At 37.9% G+C, this 23,859-nt stretch overlaps 1 protein-coding gene and 1 pseudogene across 5 annotated transcripts in view; one reads left to right on the forward strand and one right to left on the reverse strand.

Annotated features, from left to right (window-relative positions):
• The window catches only part of CCDC148 (coiled-coil domain containing 148), a 463,587-nt gene that overhangs the window by 403,836 nt on the left and 35,892 nt on the right, over window positions 1-23,859 (reverse strand). The gene's annotated exons all lie outside the window — the stretch shown is intronic.
• LOC103784028 (heterogeneous nuclear ribonucleoprotein D-like) overlaps window positions 1-23,859 on the forward strand; it is a 48,085-nt pseudogene that overhangs the window by 20,266 nt on the left and 3,960 nt on the right.

The raw sequence follows: 23,859 nt of genomic DNA on the forward strand, positions 1-23,859 counted from the left end.
AAGAACAAGAGAAGCAAGAGCAAACACATTCAACAGCTAGTGGAAGACAAGAAATAACTAAGATCAGAGCAGAAGTGAAGGAGACAGACACACAAAAAACCCTTCAAAAATATCAATGAATCCAGGAGCTGGTTTTTTGAAAAGATCAACAAAATAGATAGACCACTAGCAAGACTAATAAAGAAGAAAAAAGAGAATAATCAAATAGACGCAACAAAAAATGATAAAGGGGATATCACCACCGATCCCACAGAAATATAAACTACCATCAGAGAATACTATAAACACCTCTACGCAAATAAACTAGAAAATCTAGAAGAAATGGATAAATTCCTGGACACATACACCCTCCTAAGACTAAACCTGGAAGAAGTTGAATCTCTGAATAGACCAATAACAGGTTCTGAAATTGAGGCAATAGTTAATAGCCTACCAACCAAAAAAGTCCAGGACCAGATGGATTCACAGCCGAATTCTACCAGAGGTACAAGGAGAGCTGGTACCATTCCTTCTGAAACTATTCCAATCGATAGAAAAAGAGGGAATCCTCCCTAACTCATTTTATGAGGCCAGCATCATCCTTATACAAAAGCCTGGCAGAGACACACACACACAAAGAGAATATTAGGCCAATATACCTGATGAACATCGATGGGAAAAATCCTCAATAAAGTACTGGCAAACCAAATCCAGCAGTACATCAAAAAGCTTATCCACCACGATCAAGTCAGATTCATCCCTGGGATGCAAGGCTGGTTCAACATATGCAAATCAATAAATGTAATCCATCACATAAACAGAACCAACGACAAAAAACACATGATTATCTCAATAGATACAGAAAAGGCCTTCGACAAAATTCAACAGCTTTTCATGCTAAAAAACTCTCAATAAACTAGGTATTGATGGAATGTATCTCAAAATAAGAGCTATTTATGACAAACCCACAGCCAATATCATACTGAATGGGCAAAAACAGGAAGCATTCCCTCTGAAAACCAGCAGAAGACAAGGATGCCCTCTCTCTCCACTCCTATTCAACATAGTATTGGAAGTTCTGGCCAGGGCAATCAGGCAAGAGAATGAAATAAAGGGTATTTGATTAGGAAAAGAGGAAGTCAAATTGTCTCTGTTTGCAGATGACATGATTGTATATTTGCAAAACCCCATCATATCACAAGCATTCCTATACACAACATACAAGCAAAGAGCCAAATCATAAGCGAACTCCTATACACAATTACTACAAAGAGAATGAAATACCTAGGAATCCAACTTACAAGGGATGTGAAGGACCTCTTCAAGGAGAACTACAAACCACTGCTCAAGGAAATAAAAGAGGACACAAAGGACACAAACAAACGGAAGAACATTCCATGTCCATGGATAGGAAGAATCAATATCGTGAAAATGGCCATACCACCCAAGGTAACTTGTAGATGCAATGCCATCCCCATCAAGCTACCACTGACTTTCTTCACAGAATTCGAATAAACTACTTCAAAGTTCATATGAAACCAAAAAAGAGCCCACATAGCCAAGAAAATCCTAAGCAAAAAGAACAAAGCTGGAGGCATCATGCTACCTGACTTCAAACTATACTACAAGGCTACAGTAACCAAAACAGCATGGTACTGGTACCAAAACAGACATATAGACCAATGGAACAGAACAGAGGTCTCAGAAATAATGCCACACATCTACAACCATCTGATCTTTGACAAACCTGACAAAAACAAGAAAGGGAGAAAGGATCCCTATTTAATCAATGGTGCTGGGAAAACCGGCTAACCATATGCAGAAAGCTGAAACTGGATCCTTTCCTTACACCTTACACAAAAATTAACTCAAGATGGATTAAAGATTTAAATGGTAGACCTAAAACCATAAAAACTCTAGAAGAAAACCTAGGCAATACCATTCAGGACATAGGTATGGGGAAAGACTTCACGACTAAAACACCAAAAGCAATGGCAACAAAAGCCAAAATTGACAAATGGGATCTAATTAAAATAAAGAGCTTCTGCACAGCAAGAGAAACCATCATCAGAGTGAACAGGCAACCTACAGAATGGGAGAAAATTTTTGCAATCTACTCATCTGACAAAGGGCTAATATCCAGAATCTACAAAGAACTTAAACAAATTTACAAGAAAAAACCCCATCAAAAAGTGGGCAAAGGATATGAACAGACACTTCTCAAAAGAAGACATTTATGTAGCCAACAGACATATGAAAATATGCTCATTATCCCTGGTCATCAGAGAAATGCAAATTAAAACCACAATGAGATATCATCTCACGCCAGTTAGAATGGCAATCATTAAAAAGTCAGGAAACCACATATGCTGGAGAGGATGTGGAGAAATAGGAATGCTTTTACACTGTTGGTGGGAGTGTAAATTAATTCAACCATTGTGGAAGACACTGTGGCGATTCCTGAAGGATCTAGAACTAGAAATACCATTTGACCCAGCAATCCCATTACTGGGTATATACCCAAAGGATTATAAATCATTCTACTATAAAGACACGTGCACACGTATGTTATTGCAGCACTATTCACAATAGCAAAGACTTGGAACCAACCCAAATGTCCATCAATAATCGACTGGATAAAGAAAATGTGGCACATATACACCATGGAATACTATGCAGCCATAAAAAAGGATGAGTTCATGTCCTTTGCAGGGACATGGATGAAGCTGGAAACCGTCATTCTCAGCAAAATATCACAAAGACAGAAAACCAAACACCGCATATTCTCACTCATAAGTTGAACAATGAGAACACATGGACACAGGGAGGGGAACATCACACACTGGGCCTGTTGGGTGGTGGGGGACTGGAGAGGGATAGCATTAGGAGAAAATACCTAATGTAAATACGAGTTGATGGGTGCAGCAAACCACCATGGCACATGTATACCTATGTAACAAACCTGCACATTGTGCTCACGTACCCTAGAACTTAAAAGTATAATAATAATAATAATAATAATAATAAAAAGACTTGAAGCTAGAAAATGTCAGAGGGAAAAGGGAAATGTCAAGTTGATTCTGACTCAAGTAAGACAAGCCTTTCTCTTTGGGAATGAGGGAGAGGGCAGGGCAAAGGAGATTACAGGGAGAACATATCAGAATTGTTGCAAAGTGGAAATGGAGTGCAAACTGTGGCCAGAGCAGAGCAGCCCAGACCTCAGCTACAGAACCAAAGAATAGACCAGAAGAGAAGGATGGCCATGTAGACAGTGAGAATCCCACGAAGCATGAGTGCACACAATCTGAAATTTATCTCCTTAGGGCTTCCACAAAGTGAAGAAAAACAACTGAGTTGTGTATTTAATGTACCTAATAGCCCATAGGCAGGACTTGTATCATCAACACTATAACTAACATCTGTCTTTTACAAAGTACTTTCATAGTTATCATTTGATCCTAAACTAGCCATGTGAAGTGTTATTCTCCTATTTTAAAAGTAAAGAACAAAAAGATTAAGTCAATTGTTTAAAGGTACAGAATCAGTTAAATGGTAAGGACTAGAGTTTAATTTTTCAGAAACCAAATAGTTTGTACTGTTCACTGCATTATGTTCAGAAATTTCACATCATTCACCACACACTTTCCTGGTTTGTTTTTTCTTTATAATTTTCCTTATATGATTAAGGAAGTATGTGTTGCTTGTTCTTTGTTCGTAATGCAGATTGGCTTTGTTAAATACAGAGAAAAAAGTCAAAAAAAAAAAAAAGGTATATCAAAACCTGGACCAGCATAGCTAAAGAGATCAGTTTTCCTGAGGTATCAGGTATGGGATCATCAATAGTCCCAGCTACAGATGTGTGTGTGTACAGTAAGCCTAATTCCATCACCACTACTCTAGCCTTCAGTTGGGGATTATAATGTGGTATACTTCCATAAGGGATTTATAATAATTTCATCCAAAATATCTTCATTCTTTTAATAGATATATTAATCCTATTGGAAATGAAGGATTACAGTTGAGAAGAGACTTTTAAAAATTGTAGAAAAATGTAACTCAAAGGAATATTCTCTGCCAGGATTTGGAACTTGCCTATTTAGATAGTATAACTTTGCCAAGGTCTTTCCAGTTAATACTATGCTTTCAGGGCTGATTAGAAAGTAAAGTGTACTATCTCAAACTAGAGTAATATCTTTATTTGAAGGTCATGTGATTTTGTTTTAAGAGATTTTCCAGAGCTGAGAATAGAACATGTCTCTAAGGCTCCCAGTCCAGTGAATTAAACAATGTGGCTTCTTCATTTTTAAATGATCTGTTTTGAAATGAACAAATCTTAACACTTCCTCAAGCTACGAAAAGAAACAAAGAGAAAGAAAGAGTTTCTTGGGCAAGGGAAAAGCTGAGAAAGGTCTGAAGATGCAGAAGTTGAAGTCCCTTGTTAGGCTGCCAAGCTAAATTGAATCAATTGATTCCATTTTTTTAAAATCAAACAGAATCTACAACAAATATTTTTTTCTTTTTTTTTTCTGACCCAAAGCCTGTATTTGCAAGTTAAACAGTCAAAATGTCTGTCAACTCCAATGATATATGATAGATTCACAGTAGATGTTGATATTTCATAAGAAAGAGATTGAAGAATCCAGTTTGTAAGTTTGTAAGACTGGGGCTTTCAAACAAGATGTGCACATACACAGACACATACATATTCCCACACCATACATACAGACACCTTCTCCAGAAGGCACAAAAGGTATTCATTTCAACCACTGAGGGAAAGTACCTGCAACACATATAAAATGTCTATTACATCACCCATTAAAGTGTGGATTTTTAGAGCTATTGACCTTTATATGAACTAAACAATAAAGCTGTTCACAAACCTGACAGAGAGCAGCTTTTCCAAAGTGAAACAGTGATCCACTGTTCCTAATGCACCCATCAAACTAAACAATTAAATTGGCATTTAGTACAAAATTTTAAAAGCCATAACGCTGCCAAGATTATTGGTCCTGTCTCAAACACACACACACACACACAAACACACACAAACACGAAACATTGTTTTGTCTTGTCATTTATTAAAAAAGAAAAAGAAAAAGAATGTATTTATTTAGTTGACAGATGAATGGGCTGAATAAATTTAAGGCAATCAAAAGAAACTCAGTTGTCCCAGCACCACAAGTTGTTACCAACCTAACTTGGGCTCGGTGGCCACAGACTTGTTCTCAAACAGCAAAGGCACAAACAGTTACTGTGCAGATACAACAAGTCTGAATTCAAGTCCCAGTTTATCAGTTATTAGCTGTTTGACTTTGGGTAAATTACTTAACCTCTCTTGGCTCCCATTGCCTTTTGTAAAATAGCATTCCGATACAGTTGCCTAATGGAAGAGTTATGCTCTGTGCAGTAATAAAAGAAATAATATAGGCAAAGACCTTAACACAGTGCCTGGTATAGAGCAAATGCTCAATAAAAGCCATTATTATCATTGACAGATCTCACAGATTGACCACAGAATTTAATACCAAATCCAGGGCACTCCTGAGGTTGAAAGGGGGCTCTATTTGCAATATAAATGGCAAGGATGGAAGCGCACCCTAACCATGGTCTGTGCAGCATAGTCATGTATCATGGAATGCTGAGGACTGGGAGCAAGGTTCTAATGCTACACAACATGAAATACAAAATCATATTCGTAAATGAGGATGCCTAGACACCCTGAATGGAAATATTAGCAATGAGAAGGAGGAAGCGCTTGAGTGAATAAAAAACTTCCAATTTTGTAATTAGTTGGTGATATGATCACACAAGAGATAATTGTTAGCATCACAAACTCCTCTTCAGCATTCTAAATTTAAACAGTTCAAACTCTTGAAACATCACTTTTTACAAGACTTTAAAATTACAAGTTTTTAAAATTTGCATTGAGCATAAAACATCCTCAACCATTTTTGAGATCTGTATATACTTTCCTATGTGGTGCCTTTAGCAGAGATTTTATGCTAGAAATTAAATTAATTTTTAAAATATCAAAAAAATAGCTCAGCAGTTATCCAAATCATCAAGCCAGGAAGGCAGTAACCTGCATAGTGCGCCAGAACATTCCAGTCACTAGGGAGGACCAGACTCCCTCTCTGATGTCCTTAATTCAAGCACTATGTTTCCAGCAAATCAACCAATCCATTCTGAAAACTTATAAGAGTGGAATCAATGAACAATTATTTAAAATCATCCTGTTAATTTTGATAACTTTATAGAGATCTTGTGAATGCATACATAGATGATTTAATGAATTCTCTTTGCAAAGAAGTAAGTTACCAACTGGAAAAATAAGTCAGCAGCAAGGTTAAAAGGCGTTGTGGGCAGAATTTTTAAACATCACCTGTTTTTGAAAGAAAGGGAGAAAAATAAGAACATATATTTGTGTTTTATTTTCATTAATAAACACAGAAATGATTAATAAGAAGCTACAAAAAATGGTTCCTTATAGGGCCAGGAGGAACAGGGGAACACGGAAGGAGTAGTCACAAGACTTCTCCTTGTATACAATCTGACATTTTAATTTTGAACCATTATCAAGTATTACATATTCAAAACATTAACAGAATTTTTAAATTGCCTATTTTAAGAAAATAAAAAGCCCTACAGATTATCTTGAACCTGCAAACAATAATACAGGGTTTAAATACAAAGGAAGATATAGTGCTTATATACCTCTTATAACTATAAGCTTCATTAGTGGCAATATGTGACATTCAATAAGTCTAAATGAAGGAAATGGAACAGCCTTAATTGAGGATAATCCAAACTGATACAAATAAAGACATAGACACAAATCACATTTGATCATCAATATCTTATTACCCAGATTTTCACTGAATTTGCAAAAGAAGATAGAGCAAAAGCTAAAGAAAATATTGAAAATAAGTGTAAAATATTTTTAGCGTAATCATTTATGTGAATAAAATGTGTTAAGTGTTTGGTTAATTAGCATTAAACATTAAAGAACAGTTCAATAAGATTGGATCGTGGTTTCAAAATTCCTCATATAAGTTAATGATTTACCTAATTTACATGTTTCATATTTTGTTAGAGTAGACATAATATGAATTATTGACATTAATTGCATTTATTGGATAGTACATTCATTGAATATTGTAATAAAGTAACTCATATGAAAGAATGGCTAGCATTCATGAATATAGGAAAATGTATATGAATCATGTATAAATGTATGTGTATAAATACATACAAATATGATGATTCTGGAATGATTTCTATGATTATTTATGAAAAGATTAAAATTACAAGTAGTTTCTGGATGGAAGAGCAGACTGGCTGAAACATCTGCCTCCTTATTGATCGTCAGGGTGGCTCTATATGGTGTGGCTTGCTGAACCAGTACCTCTTTCCTTTTTGATCTCTCCACCTGCATCTCTCCCAAATTGCTGTTCTGTAACCTTCCTACCCAGATTCACATTTACATGGATAGCTGGAATGCTAGAAATGAATGATAATATTGTAGGGGCTCTGGCTTGCAAGAGACCTGAATGTCCTTACACATATCCAAAGGCTGTCCGCATCCCCTCTGCTGCCTGAAGCCTAAGCAGAAATTCAGTTCTTTTTAACAGGGTTAACACAGTTAACACAGAGGGATGGCAATGGAGAGAAATGGGCACTGATATCCCAACTACATGGTGCTCGCTAGGCCACAGGTCCTAGTGGGGGGCTGGGCCTGTATGTTTCTAGTTCAAAATAAAATGTCCTGTGGGCTAGTGTGAGCTCTGAGCCATAATTTGACATACAGGGGAGAGGCTGGCCCTTTTGTTTTCTCTAATATTCCTCTTCTCAAATGAAGCATAAAGTAGTACATATACACTTTCGGTAAGTAATTTTAAAGTGCACACTCTTGAGGTTACAGCCAGTTAAACAGATTAAATTTCTTTTTTTTTCTGTTTTTTTTTTTTTTTTTTTTTGAGACAGTGTCTCCCTCCGTTACCCAGGCTGGAGTACAGTGGCATGATCACAGCTCACTGTAACCTCGACCTCTCAGACTCAGGTGATCCTCCCACCTCAGCCTCCCGAGTAGCTGGGGCTAGAGGCATGCACTGCCATGCCCAGCTAATGTTTGTATTACTTGTAGAGACAGGGTTTTGCCATGTTGCCTACTCTGGTCTTCAACTCCTGAACTCCAGTGAGTCTCCCACCTCTGCCTCTCAAAGTGCAGGGATTACAGGTGTGAGCCACCACGCTCAGCCTGGCACATTACATTTCCACAAGATAATTAATTAGACTATTTTTGTATAGATTAATACAAGTGTGGCTTCTTTCCTGAGCTTTTCTCTCCCTCTGTCTCCCTTTCTTTCCCCTCTACTCGCATTTCTTCCCCACTCAGTATTTCTCTGTTTCTACCGCTGGATCTCAACTCTAAGACCTTGAAAAAAACAAAATTATTTCTGCCTGGGCTTTTGATACAATCCTCAAATTCGGGTTGAAACAGTTTTCTCTGTGGCCATCTGCCACCCAAGCTGTTTTCATTCCTCCCTGAATTCTCATTTCTAAAACAAGGGAGGGACCAAGGGCATATGCTGCCAGCTCTCTGAACTCATCCCTTTGACTCCAGTATGCACTAGGCTTTTTGTGGCTGGCTTCTGGTCACCTCACCTCCTTCCCCCAGGCATCTTCCTTCTTGAATTGCATGATCAGGAGTCTATTAGGAGTCACCCTATCTCAAGGTATTTTTCCCTCTATTATTCCACCAATAAACTGTCAACTTTTTACTCTTTCTATACATAGCTTCTCCAAAACTGGAGTTGTACCAAAATACATGAGATTTTTTAAATTGACATATTAAGCAAAAGAAGTACAATGGCAACATATGTCCTATTTAACTGGAAAGAGAGGTATATACAGCCAGAACCCTGGACCAGTTTATTAAATTTTGGCAGTACAGCATCCGGCAAGAAAAAAAGTTAAGGGCAAGGCTAAAATACTTAGTATAGAGCAAAATTAAAAATAATGTGGGTCCCAGCTGAAGAATAGACCTTAAACTGGTCCATGGCTGGAATTCACTATTATATGTCTGGGTTCATAGAAGCCTGGTAATTGTATGCAAAATTTGCATGTGTTAATTTTCCTGGGGAGAGATCATGCAGATTTCATCAACTTCTCAGAGGGAATCTGTGACCCAAATAAGGTTAAGATATTGAAGGACAGTCAGTTACTAAAATATTAAAAGAAACTTACTCTAAGTAACTGATAAAATTATCTAATATTTAGCCTATTTTAAGTACAAATTCTAAATTCTTTGAATAAATATAAAAACGGTCCATTCATTGGTGGGAGTATACTATGGGTCCAAGTAAGTTTTTCAAGTTCCATTCAAAACACTTTATATATGATGAAGAAAATGTGAAAGTATTTTTCTGCTTTATTGGAGTATAGTTGACAAATGAAATTATAAATATTTAAGGTATAAAACTAAATCTTTTGATATATACATACAATGTGTACCACAATCTAATTAACGTATCTATCACCTCACATAACCATTTTCTTTTTTCTTTTCTGTGGTGAGAACACTTAATATATACCCTTTTAGCAAATTTCAAATATACAATACAGTATTATTAACTATAGTCATATTGCTGTATGTTAGATCTCCAGAATTTATTCACCTTGCATAACTGAAACTTTGTACCCTTTGACCAATATTTCCCCATTTCCTCTTCTCCCAACCCCTGGCAAGCAACATTCTACACTCTAATTCTATGAGTTTGACTATTTTAAATTCCACATATAAGTGAGATCATGAAGCATTTGTCTTTCTGTACCTGGCTTATTACACTTAGCATAATATCCTCCAGTTTCATCCATGTAGTCACAAATGACAGGATGTCTTTCTTTTTTAAGGATAATATTCATAAACACACACACACATACACAGACACACATACATATACATACATATATACCACATTTTCTTTATGCATTCATCCATTGATGGACATTTAGATTGTTTCCATATCTTGGCTATGTGACTAATATTGCAATTAACTGATTTCATTTCCTTTGAATACATATATTTTTTGAATATATATATATTTTTTCCATAATGGCTGTACCAATTTACATCCCCACCAATAATGTCCAGGGTTCTATTTTCTCCACATCCTCACCAACTTTCTGATAATAGCCATTCTAACTGGTGTGAGGTAATAATTCATTGTAGTTTGGATTTGCATTTTCCAAATAATTATTAATGTTGAGGAACTTCTCAAATACTTGTCAGCCATTTGTGTTTCTTCTTTTAAGAAATGTCTATTCAGATTTTCACCCATTTTTTCATAGGATTATTTGTGCTTTTGCTAGTGAGTTGAGTTGTTTGAATTTTATATATAGAGAGAGAAATATATATATGTATATATAATTTTTTTCTGGTTATTTATCCCTTGTCATGGAGAACCTCTGCTAGGGCAGTGCAGAAGGGAAACATGGGGTCAGAGCCCCCACGCAGAGTCCCTACTGGGGAACTGACTAGTGGAGCTGTGAGAAGAGGGCCACTATCCTCCAGACTCCAGAATGGTAGATCCACTGACAGCTTGTACCATGAGCCTGGAAAAGCAACAGACACTAAACGACAGCCCATGAAAGCAGCCAGGAGAGGGGCTATATCCTGCAAAGCCACAGGGGTGGAGCTGCCCAAGGTTGTTGGAGCCTACCCCTTGCATCAGTGTGACCTGGATGTGAGACATGGACTCAAAGGAGATCATTTTAGAGCTTTAAGATTTGACTGCCCCGCTGGATTTCAGACTTGCATGGGGCCTGTAGCCCCTTTGTTTTAGCCAATTTCTCCTATTTGAAATGGCTGTATTTATCCAATGCTTGTACCCCCACTGTATCTAGGAAGTAACTAGCTTGCTTTTGATTTTACAGGCTTATAGGTGGAAGGGACTTGCCTTGTCTCAGATAAGACTTTGAACTGTGGACTTTTGAGTTAATGCTGAAATGAGTTAAGACTTTGGGGGACTGTTGGGAAGGCATGATTAGTTTTTAAATGTGAGGACATGAGATTTGGCAGGGGACAGGGGCAGAATGATATAGTTTGGCTCTGTGTCCCCACCCAAATCTCATCTTGAATTGTACTCCCATAATTCCCATGTATTGTGGGAGGGACCTGGTGGGAGATAATCGAATCATGGGGGCAGTTTCCAACATACTGTTCTTGTGGTAGTGAATAAGTCTCACAAGATCTGATGGTTTTATAAGAAATCTCTTTCACTTGGCTCTCATTCTCTGTTGCCACCACCATGTAAGATGTGCTTTTCACTTTCTGCCATGATTGTGAGGCATCCCCAGCCATGTGAAACTGTGAGTCCATTAAAATTATTTTTTCCCTAGTCTTAGGTATGTCTTTATCAGCAGCATGAAAACAGCCTAATACAATGACCTCCTCTAGAACAGTTTTTGATTTAAAGTCTATTTTGTCTAATTTAAGTTAGCCACCCCTGCTCTTCTTCAGTTACTATTTGCATGGAATATTTTTTTCCAACCTTTCATTTTCAACCAATGTGTGTGCTTAAGAATAAAGTAAGTCTCTTGGAGACAAGATATTGCTAGATCTTGTTTTTAATCCTTTCAGCCACTCTAGCCTTTTATTAGAAAGTTTAATCCATTTATATTTATTGTAATTATTGATAAGTGAGAACTGCTTATTGTCATTTTGTTAGTTGTTTTCTGCCTGTTTTGCACTTGCCTCTCTACCTTCCTTGCTTTCTTGATGTCTTTTTTTGTTACGACATGATTTTTGTAGTAATTTGGTTTGATCCTTCTCTCATATCTTTTGTGTATAAATTATAGGTGTTTTTCTTTGTGGTTACCTTGAGGCTTGCATAAAATATCTTGTATTTATTTATTTATTTTAAATTGATATCAACAACTTCAATCACATATAAAATCTCTATACTTTTATCACCCCTCACATACACACGTTGTGTTCTTACAGTCAGAGTTTACTTCTTTTTGTATTGTGTATCCATTAACAAATATTTTGTCCTTTAACTTTAATATTAGGGTTAAAATTTACACACTACCATTATGGTATTAAATTATTTGTTGTCTATATATTTATCTTTATTAGTGAGATTTATGCTTTCATATGCTTTTATGTGTCTGTTTAGCATATTTTTGTTTGAAATTGAAGAACTCCCTTAAGCATTTTTCAAAGGAAAATCTAGTGGTGACAAACCCTTCAGTTTTTGTCTATCTGAGAACTATTCTAACTACTTTATTTTTAAAGGATAGTTTTGCAAGGTATCATCTTGGTTTGCAATTTTTTTTCTTTTAGTACTTTGAATATACCATCGCACTTTTCTCTGAGCTGCAAGGTTTCTTCTAAGAAGTCTACTGGTATACTTATGGAGTTCTCTTATATGTGATTCCTTTTCTGTTTGCGTTCAAAATTGTCTGTCTTTGACTTTTTACAGTTATAATGTGCCTCAGAGTAGACCTCTTTATGATCAAGCTATTTGGAGTCCTTTGGGTTTCTAAAATGTGGATATCTATTTCCTATCCCAGATTTGGGAAGTTTTCAGTCATTATTTCTTTAAGTAAGCTTTTTGCCCTATTCTTTCTCTCTCTTCTCCTTCCCTATGACTCTGATAATTTGTATACTGGTTCACTTGAAAATGTCCCATAAATCCTGAAGGCTTATTTCACTCTTTCTCGTTTTTTCTTTTACTTCTCTGACTAAATAGTTTCAAGTAACTTGTATTTAAGTTCCCTGATTGTTTCTTCTGCTTGATTGAGTTTTCTGTAGAAACTCTTTATTGCATTTCATTCATTACATTGTTTAGTTCTAGAATTTCTGTTTCATTCTTCATTGTTATTTCTATTCCTTTGTTGAACTCATTTTGTTTATGTATTGTTTTCCTAATTTCATTAAGTTGTCTAATTGTGTTCTCTTGTTGCACATCAAGCTTTTTTAAACAAATTATTTTAAATTTTTTGTCAGGTAATTTGTAGATCCCCATTTCTTTGGGGTCAATTACTAAAAATTTATTGTCTTCCTTTGATGGTATCATGTTTCCTTGATTTTTCACATTCCTTGTAGTATTGTGTTGGTGTCTGTGCATTTGAAGGAGTTATTTCTTCCATACTTTATGGTCTGGCTTTGGTGGGGAGAGACCTTCACCTGCAAGTGTCTGCAAGGGTACTAGCTGGGTGGGATGTGCAGCAGTGCTGGGTGCATGGGTGCACAGTGGAATCAGGTCAGGGGCATAGGTGTACATCACTGCTGGGGCTGGGAGTAGTGCAGTGGCTCCAGCTCCAAGGGTCACAGAGGCAGTTCTGGCTTGGGGTGATGCAGTGGTGTGGGCTGTGTGCAGCTCTGTCAGCTGGGGTTTTACTGACAAAGGCTGTGGGGATCCTTGGCTGAAAAGGTGAAGGGTCCTGATGGTGACAACTACTGGGGTCCTCCTGCTTTCCTTTTCCACTACATCAGGAAGTTTCAGCCAAGGAGATTCTTTTTGACACTGAGTTGTGGTGGCCTAGGTGATGGGATAACACAGGTAAAATGTTTCCGGTGCTTTTCTACGTGCCTATCCCCAGTTGCTGTGCTACCTGGGTTGCTATAGCTTTTAAATTGTACTCTAAAGCTCTCCTAGAGCTATTTTCATCCGTGGATAGTAAGTCATTGTTTTTGAAGGAGATGAGGAATGGGACTCCTAGTCGGTCATCTTGCTGACATCACTCCCATGAAGGTATTCTTTAAATCAACATTTCCTAAATTCCTCTCATGATTTGAATAACTCAGAGTGCTTATATTCTAAAAATGAAAATTCCCCAGTTCCAGCCCACAAATACTGAATCAGAATTTAAAAGAGAGAGGCATAGGAATTTTTTGAAAGAAATATCTCAGATTATTTCTATCAATAGGAAGCACTTTATGGAAAATTGCCAAAGTTATAAATAATTGATGTCCTTGTTCATCAAACAAAAACAAATGAATTAAAAACAGAAAACAAGAAATCTATGCCCTAATTTTAACAATTTTAACATAGCAATTATCCACTTAAGGCTAGGTTTGTTACTTTGTGAAATTCTGCATAATACAAATGATTAATAAATTATAATTGTTTAAAACATTTGACCTTTATAGCAATATAAGTATTTATTATTATTATTATTATTATTATACTTTAAGTTTTAGGGTACATGTGCACAATGTGCAGGTTAGTTACATATGTATACATGTGCCATGCTGGTGTGCTGCACCCATTAACTCGTCATTTAGCATTAGGTATATCTCCTAATGCTATAGCAATATAAGTATTAAAAATTAGTTTTGTAATTCACATGTAGCCACATACAAAGGTTTTACTACCTAAACAATTTTTCCAAACAAGGTACTAAAACAAACTTACAGAAAGTATTTGTAGAAAATGCATTTGAGTTTAGTAATTTGATGAGTTTTTATCCCTAAAGTATTAAGAAATTGTAAAGGAGTCTTAGCATAAAAAGCAAAATGTTAAAAGAAGCAGCAGGTGGTCAAGCAGTCTCTCTCAAACATATTATCCCATTAAACTAATAGTTTTTTTTTTCACAAAAGGAATGTTTTTCTAATGTATTACAAATCACCCCAGAGAGATTATTTATAATGGTCACTTCAGTGGGCTATCCCAGCTAGTTTACTCTACAGTGCCATTTTAATAAAAACCTACTGGGATGAAATCTCTTTATAATTTAAGCCATTTAATTTTAAAAATGAATGTAAAGTAAAGCCATAGTCAACTCAATTCCATAAATATTTGATTATTATCTCATATAAATAAGCCCAGCTGTAGGTTAGCTACTAAGGATAAAGTGACGAGTAAGACACATTTCCTACACTCAAAGAGCTATCTTACTCTAGAACATTTTTTTCTCTTGCCTTTTTTTTTTCTTTTGAGGAAACTAAATCAGGGGTTTGCAAACTTTTTCTGTAGAAGGACAGATGGTAAATATTTTCTACTTTGCTTGTCATTCCATCTCTGTTGTAACTATTCAACTCAGTTGTGTAGCGTGAGAGTTGTATAGCCAATGTGTAATTTTTAAAGCATGGTTCTAATAACAAAAATAGGCTGCTGGCCAGATTTGTCCCTTGGGCTGTAATTTGTTACCACTGGACTAAATAACTCGTGAGTGCTTATTTAATCTTTCAAATTTTTATCATATCTGCCTTACTAAAATGTTTATACCAGAAATAGTGAAAAGTAGATGTACCAAGAAGATAGGAAATTTAAAAAGGAATTACAGAAAAAACAGACTGAGATAAATCAAGGAAGTTGTTAAAGGAGAAAAGGCAGTGTCACCCAAACAGAAAGTGATACATCAATAAAGGTCAAGCTCTCTGGAGGAAATTTGAAAACTTTTAAACAGTAACAACAGTAATAGTAACATATTATGAAATAATCCACTTCTATGTAAAATCATCTTTATAGCTTTAACTTGCTTTAAAAACAGATGTGTTAGGCATAAAATCTAAAATGCTTAATTATACAAATAATGCATAATTTTGTAATTAAAAATACAAATAAGCCCAAAGAAAAAAATAAATATCTCCACAAATCTTACCAAACCAGAAACACTACTGTTTTACTAAAAAAGGTTTCAAATACTTTAGAAGAGCCAAGTCTTCATAGGATTCTTCTGCAGCTTGTAGGATCAGATAGGATCAGAGCTTAATCCATTCATTCACTCCCAAAGTTCACATTTTAGAGTGCTGAATTTGCTCAAGTGGGGCAAACTGCAGTGCCCAGTGCCCAATAGCCTATCACCATAAGAATAATGTGTGCTCCACCATGGCACACGTATACATATGTAACAAACCTGCACGTTGTGCACATGTACCCTAAAACTTAAAAGTATATTTAAAAAAAAGAATAATGTGTGCTAGGCACTATATGAGGAGCTTTCTGGAGATCATCTCATTGAATCCTTCCCACAATTCCAGAAGGCAGACACTATTATGATTATGTGCAATGTTAGAAATGAGGAATGTGAGGCATGAATGAAGTATGTGAGGCATGAATGAGGAATGAAGTAATTTACTATGGTCAAGCAGCCAGTCAGTGCCAGAATGATGATATAAATCCAGAAATTTGGTTTCCATCATCCATGATCTGAAACTTTAGCATTTCTCCTAAGGAAAAATAGGTACATCCAAACCCTGTGGTATAAACCTAGAGCCAGTAGTCAGACACTCCTTGCTTTCATTGAGATAGACATGAATGTAAAAAGTGTAAATGTCTCTGTCACCCATAAAGAGATAATGGCAACAATATCACAATTAGCAATGATTTGGTATGTATTACTTACCAAACTCAAGGTAATAAATTTGAGTCCATAGTTTGGGGCCATAATTTAAGTGTGAATTTGTCCATTCTCACATTGCTACAAAGAACTGCCTGAGACTGAGTAATTCATTAAAAAAAAAAAAGAGGCTTAATTGGCTCATGGTTTTACAGGCTGTACAGGAGGCATGGCTAGGGAGGCCTCAACAATCATGGCAGAAGGCAAAGGGGAAGCAGACACATTCTACATGGCTGGAGCAGGAGGAAGAGAGTGAAGGGTGAGGTGCTATACACTTTTAAACAACCAGTTATCTTCAGAATTCACTCACTATCATGAGAACAGCAAGGTCCCCCCTTGATCCAATCACCTCCCACTGGACCCCTCCTCTAACATTAAGGATTACAATTCAACATGAGATTTGGGCAGGGACACAAATCCAAACCATAACATTCTCCCCTGGCCCCTCCCAAATCTCATGTCCTTCTCAAATTGCAAAATACAATCATCCCTTCTCAACAGTCCCCCAAGTCTTAACTCATTTCCACATTAACTCAAAAGTCCACATTCCAAAGTCTCATCTGAGACAAGGCAAGTCCCTTCTGCCTATGAGCCTGTAAAATCTAAAACAAGTTATTTACTCCCAAAATACAATGGGATATAGGAATTACTCCCTTTCCAAAAGAGAGAAATCTGCCAAAAGAAAGGAACTACAGGCCCTGTACAAGTCCAAAACCCAGCAGGGCAGTCACTAAATCTTAAAGCTCTAAAATAACCTCCTTTGACTCCATGTCTCACATTCAGGCCATACTGATGTCTGGAGGATGATGGCCCTATTCTCACAGCTCCACTATGCAGTGCCCTAGTGGGGACTCTGTGTGGGGGCTCCATCTCCACATTTCCCCTCTACACTGTCCTAGTGGAGGTTCTCCATGAGGGCTCTGCCCATTCAGCAGACTTCTGCCTGCACATCCAGGCTTTTCCATAGATCCTCTGAAATCTAAGCATAGGCTCCCAAGCTTCAGCTCTTGTCTTCTGGGCACCTGCAGGCTTAACACCACATGGAAGCTTCCAAGGCTTGCGGCTTACACCCTCTGGAGGAGTGGCCTGAGACATATCTGGGACCCTTTTAGCCATGGCTGGAGCTGGAGTGGCTGGGACACAGGGAGCAGTGTCCCAAGGCTGCACAGGGCAGCAGGGCCCTGGGCCCAGCCCAGGAAACCATTCTTCCCTTTTAGGCCTCCAGGGCTGTGATGGGAGGGGCTGCCACGAGGTCTCTGAAATGCCTTGAAGGCATTTTCCCTATTTTCTTGGCTATTAACATTTGGCTCTTCTTTACTTAGGCAAATTTTTGCAGCCAGCTGGAAGTTCCAGTTTCAGATCATCTCTGCTCACACATATGAGCATATCCTGTTAGAAGAAGCCAGGCCACATCTTGAATGCTTTGCTGCTTAGAAATTTCTTCTGCCAGATACCCTAAATTCTATCTCTCAAGTACAAAGTTCAACAGATTCTTAGAGCTGGGGCACAATGCTGTATTTGCTAAAGCCTAACAACAGTGACCTTTGCTCCAGTTCCCTATAAGTTCCTCATCTCCACCTGAGACCACATCAGCCTCATTGTCCATATTACTATCAGCATTTTGGTCATAACAACTGAACAAGTATCTATGAAATTCCAAGCTTTTCCTCATCTTTCTGTCTTCTTCTGAGCCCTCTGCACTCTTCCAACCTCTCTGTCTTTACCCAGTTTCAAAGTCACTTCCACATTTTCAGGTATCTTTATAGCAATGCCCCACTTCTCAGTACCAATTTTCTGTATTCATCCAGTCTCACATTGCTATAAAGAACTACTGGAGACTGAGTAATTTATAAAGAAAAGAGGTTTAATTGGCTCACGGTTCTGCAGGCTGTACAGGAAACATGGCTAGGAAGGCCTTAAGAAACTTACAATCATGGCAGAAGGGGAGGCAGACACATTCTACATGGCTGGAGCAGGAGGAAGAGAGCAAAGGGAGAGGTGCTGTACACTTTTAAACAACCAGATATCATGAGAACTCACTCAATATCATAAGAACAGCAAGGGGGAATTCCACCCTCATGACCCAATTACTTTTTACCAGTTCCCTCCTCCAACACTGGGGATTACAATTCAACATGAGATTTGGGCAGGGACACAAATCCAAACTATATCAAGGTGTCTGAATAGTCAGTTGTTCTGAACTTTCTTTGGAACCCAAACACTTTGTAAATGTAACAACAGCCACAGATAATTCCCTCAAAGGAGTGCAAATAAGCATACTGTGGTGGCCCTGGAAGTGTACCACCCAGATCTCCTTCATAGAACTCCTGCCAGGAGCTGAGCTGATGGACAGCCCCAGCTACTACCCCTTGGATTCATGACTGCTCATAGCACTTGCCCTAGGGCTTCTTGGAGCCAATAAATAAGCATGGAAGAGGTAATGGTGCCTGTACCTTTCTGCCCAATATAGGATGCTTCCAATAAGCAAACTTTGCTTGGGGACTCCACATTAGCTTGGATGAGATTTTCTTAGAACTATACTGCAGTCTAAGGCCTCCAACCAAATCCTCCTTCCCCTCTCTCCTTTCACAGATGCCAGACCTGCCTTGTGGTCTCAAGGCTCTTGCCTTCTATTCCTCCTCCCTCTCCTTTACCCTCCACATGCACTCCCCCATAAATTAAGCTTGTCTAATTCTGTCTTGTTGTCTATTCCTTGGAGGACCTGAAATGATAATCACAGGTGTGTAAAACATTGTGCATTTTTTCAAAGGATTAGTGGAACCCTGAAGTTCATTTGTAGATCCCCCTGAGGCATAAAGACATCAGGTTAAGAACCTCAGCAGGTGGTACAATTAAAGGTAATTAAAAGATGGATACTAAGCCAATTTTTGCATCATTCTGCTCTTATAAAACTTTGGCAAATGATTTTTTAAAAATATGCATAGTTCAAATCTAAAACAACTATATTTAAATACTTGTTAAATTATAGTAATCTATTATTTTTTTAAAAAATCAAATAGGTAATAAGAGAACCATTAAAACACCATAAACGTAAAAATCCCTTGAGTGTTTTTTTTTTTTTTAGTTTTCTGGAAAGAACATCACACCGTGTAATACTAAAGCCTGAGCTCAAATCCTAGCTTACCCAGGCTTGCTGATTAACCTCCTACAAATCACTTAACTTTTCTGGGTTCAAATTGCCATATCTCTACAATGAAGGGGTTGGACTAGGTAATTTCTAAGGAATGTTTCCATTCTAAAATTTTATGATAATATATGGTTTTCTCTGTGGCATAATTAATAGTATCAAGAAGGCAAAACTAACTCTAAGTCCAATATAATAATATCAGTAATGTCATTTCAGAAGAAACTGAAGGAAAAATTAAATGTATTTAAAATCCTCAAGGGCTGGCCTCTGCCTCCTCTTCCAGCCTTAAAAACTATCCTAGTAACACCTTCTTTCTGTTCCTGGTATCTCCCAAGTTCATTTCTGCCTCCAAGTCTGTTGCATTTGTTTGGGAAGTAGTTCCCAAATGGCTAGTTCCTTCTCATAGTTCAGGTCTTGTTTCAAAAGTCACATCTACCAGATCTTATGTGACAATCCTGCCCAAAATAATATCCCCAATCCCCAACTGTTTTTTTTCAGAACACTCTCTTATATCATTTTACAAACAATTATCACTATTTTTTTTTTTTTGGTTGCTTGTCTGTCTTTCCTCACTAGAATAGAAGCTCTGTGGAGCAAACATGTTTTCTGTCTTGTTTATCATATATATATCTCTTAGAATAATGCCTGGCATATAGGAAGCATACAATAAATGTGTTTTAATGAACAAATGAGTGAATCAATGAGTGAATCAATACGTGCGTGCTAACAGAAAACAAAATTGTAACTTTTGGAAGAGTGAAAGAAAGTATAAAAATCACCCCCATTCCATTTTTTAGGGTCATATAGAAGCAGAAACTTGGCTTTGCATGCTGTATTTCATAATTAGAGAAGATAATAACCCAAATGTGTGCCAGGAGTAGCATTAGGTTTAGCTTTGGACTGAGTTTTTTCCTGTGGGACATCAATAGAATTGTATGATGATCAACACTAAGATCATGTTCTAACTAATTGAGTTCACAGGCTTAAATTACTCAGCTTTTAATATTTGGAAACAAGCAAGCATCAAAATAATTCTATTGACTTCCAAAGAATTAAAACTCACAATGCCTAATTTTAAAAAGTCATCAAATAGCTCTATGAAAATTTAAATACTATGGAAAGGTTATATTAAGAATGAGTCACTGAAGTTTTAAAAAACCTTTTTTTACAAGATAATTTTGTGATTGAGTTTTACGTCACAAAGACCAAGAAACAGTCAAATGTGAAGTCAGCTCTCAATTTTCCATGATAAAACCAGGAATTAGCTCGTGAAGAAGTAGTAGGAAGGGTATATATTGGTTTTGGTACTTCAGAGATCCTGGCCTTGCCACTTACTAACTATGGCTTTGAACAATTTGCTTAATTTCTCTGGGTCTCAATTTTTTAATTTGTAAAATAGGATTAGTAATGTTTGTATGCTTGTTTTGGAGATTAGTAATACTCTAAAGCACTAAACATAGAGCTAGGAACATATGAGATAATAAAAGGCAGCTAAGCCAAACAATAAAAATACATTGACTACTTAAGTCTATGGTAATCAGGAGTATGTGTGAGAAAGGGGATAGATGTCAGAACTACCTCTACAAGCCCATCTCCCTCATTAGAAACTGGATAACCATCCCCTCCTTTGTGAAAATATACAATCTATACAGTTGAAAGATGAAATATTTTGAAAGTAGGCCTTCCCCACCCCTAGAAAGAAAAAATTTTCCCACCCCTAGAAAGGAAAACTGGAACCAGGAGGTAAATCTTTTAACCATATTAAATACAGAAATAGTTGCTCTGCCATCACTACTGCAGCAACCTAGTCTGCATGCCAGCACCTCTCTGCTGACAACTCCTTCACTGTGGAGGACATGAACAAATACAGCAACAGAATTCACAGAGGGACCCAAGATGAATGCAAGCAAGAATGAGCAAGATGATAGTAAAATGTGTATTGGAGGTTTGAGCTGGGATAAAAGCAAAAAAGATGTGACTGAAAACTTATCTCAATTTGGGGAAGTTGTAGACTGCACAATTAACACAGATCCAATCACTGGGAGATAAAGGGATTTGGATTTGTGCTTTTCAGAGATGCTGCTAGTGTTGATAATGCTTTGGAACTGAAAGAACACAAACTGGATGGCAAATTGATAGACTCCAAGAGGACCAAAGCTTTAAAAGGGAAAGAATCTCCATGCTGGGAGAACCACTACTCTCTTCAAAGCTGTCAGACCAGGGACATTTAAGTCTGGAGAAGTTTTCTGCTGCCTTTTGTTCAGCTATGCCCTGTCCCCAGAGGTGGAGTCTACAGAGGCAGGTGGGCCTCCTTGAGCTGTGGTGGGCTCCACCCAGTTAAAGCTTCCCTGCCGCTTTGTTTACCTATTCAAGCCTCAGCTGGCAGGCACCCCTCCCCCAGCCTCACTGCCACCTTGCAGTTCCATCTCAGACTGCTGTGCTAGCAATGAGCAAGGTTCCCTGGGCCTGGGACCCTCTGAGCCAGGCATGGGATATAATCTCCTGGTATGCCATTTGCTAAGACCGTTGGAAAAGTGCAGTATTAGGGTGGGAGTGACCTGATTTTCCAGGTGCCGTCTGTCACAGCTTCCAGTGGCTAGGAAAGGGAATTCCCTGAACGCTTGCGCTTCCCAGGTGAGGTGATGCCTCGCCCTGCATTGGCTCTTGCTCGGTGGGCTGCACACACTGTCCTGCACCCACTGTCTGAAAAGCACCAGTAGGGGCCAACTGACAGCTCACACGGCCAGGTGCCCCTCTGAGACAAAGCTTCCAGAGGAAGGATCAGGCAGGAACATTCTGTTCTGCAATATTTGCTGTTTTGAGGCCTCCGGTGGTGATACCCAGGCAAACAGGGTCTGGAGTGGACCTCCAGCAAACTCCAACAGACCTACAGCTGAGGGTCCTGACTGTTAGAAGGAAAACTAACAAAGAGAAAGGACATCCACACCAAAACCCCATCTGTACGTCACCATCATCAAAGACCAAAGGTAGATAAAACCACAAAGATGGGGAGAAACCAGAGCAGAAAAGCTGAAAATTCTAAAACTCAGAGTGCCTCTTCTCCTCCAAAGGAACGCAGCTCCTCACCAGCAATGAAACAAAGCTGGACAGAGAATGACTTTGACGAGTTGAGAGAAGGCTTCAGACGATCCAACTTCTCCGAGCTAAAGGAGGATGTTTGAGCCCATCACAAAGAAGCTAAAAACCTAGAAAAAAGATGAGACAAATGGCTAACTAGAAAAACCAGTGTAGAGAAGTCCTTAAATGACCCGATGCAGCTGAAAACCACGGCATGAGAACTACCTGACGCATGCACAAGATTCAGTAGCCGATTCCATCAAATGGAAGAAAGGGTATCAGTGATTGAAGATTAAATGAATGAAATGAAGGAAGAAGAGAACTTTGGCGAAAAAAGAGGAAAAAGAAACGAGCAAAGCCTCCAATAAATATGGGACTATGTGAAAAGACCAAATCTACGTCTGATTGGTGTACCTGAAAGTGACAGGCAGAATGGAACCAAGTTGGAAAACACTCTTCAGGAAATTATCCAGGAGACCTTCCCCAACCTAGCAAGGCAGGCCAACATTCAAATTCAGGAAATACAGAGAATGCCACAAAGATACTCCTCAAGAAAAGGAACTCCAAGACACATAATTATCAGATTCACCAAATGTAAAAATGTTAAGGGCAGCCAGGGAGAAAGGTCGAGTTACCCACAAAGGGAAGCCCATCAGACTAACAGCAGATCTCTCGGCAGAAACTCTACAAGCCAGAAGAGAGTGGGGGCCAATATTCAACATTCTTAAAGGAAAGAATCTTCAACCCAGAATTTCATATCCACCCAAACTAAACTTCATAAGTGAAGGAGAAATAAAATCCTTTACAGACAAGCAAATACTGAGAGATTTTGTCACCACCAGGCCTGCCTTACAAGAGCTCCCAAAGGAAGCATTAAACATGGAAAAGAACAACCAGTACAAGCCACTGCAAAAACATGTCAAATTGTAAAGACCATCAATGCTAGGAAGAAACTGCATCAAGTAATGAGCGAAATAACCAGCTAACATCATAATGACAGGATCAAATTTGCACATAACAATATTAACCTTAAATGTAAATGGGCTAAATGCTTCAATTAAAATACACAGACTGGCAACTTGGATAGAGTCAAGACCCATCAGTGTGCTGTATTCAGGAGACCCATCTCACGTGCACAGACAAACATAGACTCAAAATAAAGGGATGGAGGAAGATCTACCAAGCAAATGGAAAACAAAAAAAAAGCAGGGGTTGCAATCCTAGTCTCTGACAAAAGAGACTTTAAACCAACAAAGATCAAAAGAGACAAAGAAGGCCATTACATAATGGTAAAGGGATCAATT

This window comes from Pan paniscus, chromosome 13, assembly GCF_029289425.2.
Source record: "Pan paniscus chromosome 13, NHGRI_mPanPan1-v2.0_pri, whole genome shotgun sequence".
Classification (NCBI taxonomy): Eukaryota; Metazoa; Chordata; class Mammalia; order Primates; family Hominidae; genus Pan; species Pan paniscus.